This window comes from Budorcas taxicolor, chromosome X (assembly GCF_023091745.1).
Source record: "Budorcas taxicolor isolate Tak-1 chromosome X, Takin1.1, whole genome shotgun sequence".
In the NCBI taxonomy this organism is placed as follows: domain Eukaryota; kingdom Metazoa; phylum Chordata; class Mammalia; order Artiodactyla; family Bovidae; genus Budorcas; species Budorcas taxicolor.
In genome coordinates, this window is record NC_068935.1 from 28534717 (window position 1) to 28540882 (window position 6166).

The 6166-nt window shown below is 45.5% G+C and overlaps 1 non-coding gene across 1 annotated transcript; it reads right to left on the reverse strand.

Annotated features, from left to right (window-relative positions):
* Window positions 1–5712: 5712 nt before the first annotated feature.
* On the reverse strand, window positions 5713–5844 carry LOC128070666 (small nucleolar RNA SNORA69). The gene has a single exon (XR_008201640.1). It is a non-coding gene; the product is annotated as a small nucleolar RNA SNORA69 (small nucleolar RNA).
* Between the last annotated feature and the right edge of the window lie 322 nt (window positions 5845–6166).

Here is a 6166-nt window from a genome sequence, read left to right on the forward strand (position 1 = left end):
AACATCTGTAGTATCAACTCTGCTGGACTCTAAATTATTCAAATTGGTCCAGAGAACACAGTTCCATTTAGGATCAGGGTGAGACACGAGTCCTGTCCTGCTGCTTCTAGGCAGCTGCAGGTGGCCTCGTCAGTGACCAGAATTCAAGGGCAGGCGTCGGCCCCGCAGTGTGGTGACAAGGTACCCCAACAGAGGGTGAGTGCTGGGAAGTTCTCACCTTTCCCTACCAGTTATGCCTGAGCTTCCATGATGTGCCTGAGTCTCCAATTTTTCCCCTAGCACCTTAAACCCCAGTTGCCTAGCTACCATGCATGCACGTGCACACACACCACTGGCCTCTTTGTGAACCTGGGTGAGGCCTTCCCAACTCCCCAGGCAAGTCATTCGTCCTTCACTCCTTGTAAACACACGTCAAGGCACACATTTTGTACTGCTCTTGCTCCGTATGTATCCCTTTCCTCATTTATTCAACAAATTTATTGAGTGCCTGCTTTCCTCACTCAACAAATTATCTATTGGGCAGCTCTGTTATGCCAGATGCTGGTACATAAAAGCAATCAGCAATAAGCAAGACTGACCTATCCTTGTAGAGCTCAGTCAAGTGAGGGAGATAGACATCAATTAACTAACCACATATAGACCTTTACAGTTACAATCAGGACGGAAACTCAAGGGGTGATTTAAGAGGTGCTAAGCAGCAGGCCCTGACTAGATTGAGGGGAGAGGGGCAGTGAAGGAAGGTCACCACCAGAAGGTGCAAAGTAGCTTGAGAACTGAAGGATGAATGGGAGTTCACCAGGTGAAGGGGGAGAATGTTCCAAGTCAAGGGAGTAACAGTGGGAAGGCTGAGGTTGGGTGGAGCTGTGCTTTGAGAGACCTGGAGCCCGGTGCGGCTGGATCCAACTTTGAGTGAAGAGAGGGTGGGAGCCACCCCTACTCCTTTGGGGCCATGTTAAGAGTGAGATTTTTCCCAAGAGTAGTGTGAAGGGTTGGTGGGGGGAGTGGTGAGCCCAGCACATCTGTCTCAAGAAGCTGACTCTGGCTGGTTGCAGTGCTATTAAACCATGAATTCGCAACTTCAGCATTACTGACATCTTCAGTCAGATAATTCTTTGTTGTGGGCTTCCCAGGTGGTGAAGTGGTAAAGAGTCCGCCTGCCAATGTAGGAGACGCAGTTCGACCCCTGGGTGGGGAAGATTCCCCTGGAGAAGGAAATGGCAACCCACTCCAGTCCAGTATTCTTGCCTGGAAAATTCCATGGACTAAGGAGCCTGGCAAGCTACAGTCCATGGGGTCCAAAGAGTCAGACACGACTGAGTGCGCGTGAACACATACACAAACACACACACTTCTCTGTTGTAGAGGACTGTCCTATGGATGTAAGGATGTTTAGCAACATGTGTGTGTGCTAAGTCACCTCAGTTGTGTCCGACTCTGCAGAATCCTTGGCTAAACATCCTCTAGCTGCCACTGGCACCTCCCCTCCCATTTTTTGCAACCAAATATGTCTCCAGACAGTGCCAAACGTCCCCTGGGGGGGAAAGTTGCTCCCAATGAAGGATCGATTCATTTTCTGAGAGTTTGCCACCTTCCCTTCCTGCATTCCTAGATGGGCATATGTGACATGCACAGGCATAGACTCACGGCATGCTCTCGATTGCAATACCCAGCAGGTCATACTTGCCTCTGGCTCCTCAAATACTCAACATTTTACATAAGCATGGGCTTCATGTTTGCTTCTCTAGGGTAAAATACCCTCAGGGAAGTGTAAATGGTTAATATTTCACCCTGCTCTTTCCAAGAAAAATCAATTCCCTGTTCAACCTGGTTCTCATTGACATTCCTGTTGAGAGCAGTCACCTGCCATGATAAGTTACTCAAACTGTTAGTGGTTGTTAGCAGGAATGAGGATTGTGTAACTTTTTTTCTTTAACCCTGGTCACCACAAGGAAAACAGTGTCCTAACCACTGGACTGCCAGGGAATTTGCTTTTTTTTTAAAAAAAAAAATTTTGTTTGAGAACTGTTTCACTTTTTTTCATCTGTAAAATGGGAGGATTATCTGGTAGAACTGATCCTTTACAGACATTATCATTCAATCCTTAAAGCGCAAGTTGCTCAGTCATATCCGACTCTTTGCGACCCCATGGACTTTACAGTCCATGGAATTCTCCAGGCCAGAATAGTGGTGTGGGTAGCCCTTCCCTTCTACAGGGGATTTTCCCAACCCACGTCTCCTGAATTGCAGGCAGATTCTTTACCAGCTGAGCCACAAAGGAAGCCCAAGAATACTGGAGTGGGTAGCCTATCCCTTCTCCAGTGGATCTCTGGTTCAGGAACAGAGCTGGGATTCAACTAGAGGCAAGTGTAAGGCCCAGGATTTTAGCTCTTAAGTCACCCTATTCCTTTCTTTCCAAGTCCTCAAGGGATTACTCTACTCCAAATGCAAACCCTGGAAATAGGGAATGGCTATCTATCTAAAGGCTGATATTGAGCATCAATTCCACACCAGCTCTGCCTGATCCCCCCCATGCCAACCTGCCCCTTCCCACCATCTTCAGTCCCTGTGTCTATTTCTGCTTTATCCAGGCTTTCCAGGTGACTCAGTGGTAAAGAAGGTGAAGGTGAAGTCGCTCAGTCATGCCCAACTCTGCAATCCCATGGACTGTAGCCTATCAGGCTTCTCCGTCCATGGGATTCTCCAGGCAAGAATACTGGAGTGGGTTACCATTTCCTTCTCAGGGGATCTTCCCAACCCAGGGATCGAACCCGGGTCTCTCGCATTGGAGGCAAACACTTTAACCTCTGAGCCACCAGGGAAGCTAAAGCAGGAGACACAGGTTTGATCTCTGCCACTGCAGTACTTTTGCCTGGGAAATCCCATGGACAGAGAAGCCTGGTGGGCTACAGTTCATGGGGTCCCAAGAGTTAGACTGAGTGACCGACCACGAGTACAGCCCACACCAAAACTTTTAGTTCTGCTCACTCCCCTTTATTCTCCCTTTTCCTAGTCATTGAATCAGCTGCTTCTGTGCGTTATTTACTTCATCCTCAAAGCCCTTTGAGGGAGGTCCCATTGGCCCCATGTTGCAGATGACACTGAGGCTCACAGCTGATGCACCAACAGAACTGGAATACAGACTCTGTAGTCCTGTTCCTCCAGACTGCCAACTCTTGGCCAGACTCTGCTGCCTGCTTCTTAGGTCACCATGGGGTTGACTGTCTTTCAAAAGCTGATCTTACACTGTACCTCTTAAAGATAAATGTTAAGTCCTACACGTCTCAAAGTTCCTATTCCTCCCTTCAGGAAGTAAGGGATCTAGTCCATGGAGCAAACAAATACTGGGAGCCTGGCACTGTAGTCCATGGGGTTGCAGAGTCCAGTATGACTTATCGACTAAACAAGGTGGGGTGTGGAGCCACTGGATCCAGGACCTGTCCAACCCCAGGCTCAAAAGAAACAAACCCCTTTTACATGGCCAACCAACCCACCCAAAATGTCTATCATTTTCTCTTTCAATTTTAACCCTCCTTTTTAAGGTCTGTAGAGAAAGCTCCCTCTGCCATGTGACCTTAGCTTTTTCATAAATTCCCTGGGCTCAAGAATTCCCACCTACTCTGAATGATAAGGCTGAGGTATCCCTAGGACTCCAAAGTGAAAGTGAAGTAGCTCAGTTGCAACCCCGTGGACTGTAGCCTACCAGACTCCTCCCTTCATGGGATTCTCCAGGCAAGAATACTGGAATGGGTTGCCATTTCCTTCTCCAGGGATCTTCTCAACCCAGGTCTCCTGCATTGCAGGGAGGTGCTTTAACCTCTGAGCCACCAGAGAAGCCCAAATGGTTAGTAATTTCCATCACATGACTGTCAATTGTTATCAAGTCCCTCTGCCTTGCTGTTCACACAGTGACAGCTGTCTTTGAATATAAAGCAAAGATTGATGCACTAAGAAGAAATATTTGAAATCTGGGATTCGTAAACTAGAAAATATGCTTCCAAGATCTGTTGGTAGTGCCCACGTTCCTAGGCTGGTTATTTGGCAGCCACTCTATAACTTCTGGTGAGTACAGTGGTCCTTGTGGTCATGTGTCTCCTAGTGTGGTTACAAGTCAGGGACCCCTTGGCTATGTATGGCCACTACCCCCACTTGCTGCACTGACAGCTCCTGTCACTTGCTTTCTTGGCTTGCTCCAGCACAGGAGGTGTACAAACTGGGTAGGCAGATAACACCAAACAGGATCCCCCTTGCCCTGCTGCAGTTCCAACCTAACTCCACAGGTAACTAGGGCATTTTAGCTCCCTCCAGTGATTAAAGAATCTGCCTGCCAATGCAGGAGATTTGATCCTTTGGTGGGGAAGATCCCCCAGAGTGGGAAATGGCGACCCTGTCTATTAATCTTGCCTGCAAAACCCCATAGACAGAGGCACCTGTGGTCCAAAGAGTCAGACACGACTGAGTAATTGAGCATGCATCTTTCCCAGACATTAGCTATGGCCTGTGTATTGGCCTATTACTAGCCTAACATACATTTATCTATCCATCCATTGGTTAATCCCAAGTACCTAGGAATAATGCCTGGTAGGTAAACTTGAATTTATTAAATGTCAAAAATACTTGATTTTTTCAACCATTTAAAAATGCATAACTTTAGTACACAGGCCGTACAAAAACAGGCGGGAGACCACTTTGCCAAACCCTGGTTCACACCATAGAACAGCATATAAACATGCTTTTTATGGGACTTTCCTGGCAGCCAAGTGGGTTCAACCCCTGGTAGGGTAACAAAGATCCTGCATGTCTTGCGGCAAGCATCCCTCCCCCCAGTTTATTTTTAAAAAGTGCTGCCTTCAGGTACAAGGATGACACATACGTGTACTTCCTATTACAGTAGGTGTTAAGAGCTGCTAGTTATAGGGAACAATAATAAGACAACAAAATTTTAAAAAGCCAGTTCCTAATTTACTAGCTGTACTTCTAAGTACTCGGTAGCTAGAGAACATTTCTATCATTGGACAGCCCCGTGTCCTAACTGACAGGAGTATTTATTCAGTACGTCATCACAAACCATATAATACAACAGTTCCAACGTTTCATATTTATTACTGAGTCTCAGACTGATAGTTAGGAAATAAAAAACATCAGGAGCCAAGCATTACAGTAGTGATGTTCTCACTGTGATTTGGCTGCTTAAAAAAGTGGTCTTAATTAAGACCACTTCTTATAGACCCAGCTTGGTTCTTCTCCAATGTCTTCTCTTGGAGTTGTACCTACACAGAAGGAAATACCAAGTTACAAAAGCAGTCTGACCTCAAATTAGTTGCTCTTACTCACCATAAACTTTGCCTTAAAAGTACCATAAAAAAAATCTTTGAAAGCAAAGGGTTCCATTTTCCCTTCTTTAGCAAGTTTGGAGTTCTTTTTGGAGAGTAAAAAATGATTTGCTAGATGTGTTAAAGAACTAGTCAAATCAATTTTTTACCTCTCAAAATGACTCCAGGCTAAGGAAAACACACTCGTTCTTTACTGGGAGTAAGTAGTAGAGAAGCTCACTTACTTTTGATTCAACAGACCTGGAGCAGACCCAGACGGAGATATATAACCCCAACTACTAAACTAGATCAAACCAGTCATTCTACATAATGGCTTACATGTACATAAAAGCTCTTGCATAATGTTAATACATTAATATCCTCAGTCACTTCAAAGGCCATCAATTGTTCATGTCAATCTGTCATGATTTTACCCCCATAAATGGCAAAATCAAAAAACGATCAACAGATTTTCTTTCAGCAGGATAATGTCAGTACTTCCACAAAAGAAAGCACTGTAATTGCAACCTGCTTTCACTGCATTTTGAAAGTTAGACCACAGAGCAAAAGACCAGCATCTGATAATTGCAGGTACCCTCTACTGAGCTATGCACTGAGCTTTATTTTACATACATTTCTTTCATTTCTCACAACTACAAACGCAGGTCCTACCATCACGGATGGGATACAATAAACCAAAGGTTGCAATTAATTGGCCTATAAAGCTACAGTGGGTTGCGATTTCCACATGTCTAACTGGCTAAATGAACCAAGGAAATGGGCCTTCATTTTAGCCCTGACAATTCACACCTCAACCTTGGTCTTCACATCAGCAAACTAATCCCACTTCTATTTGC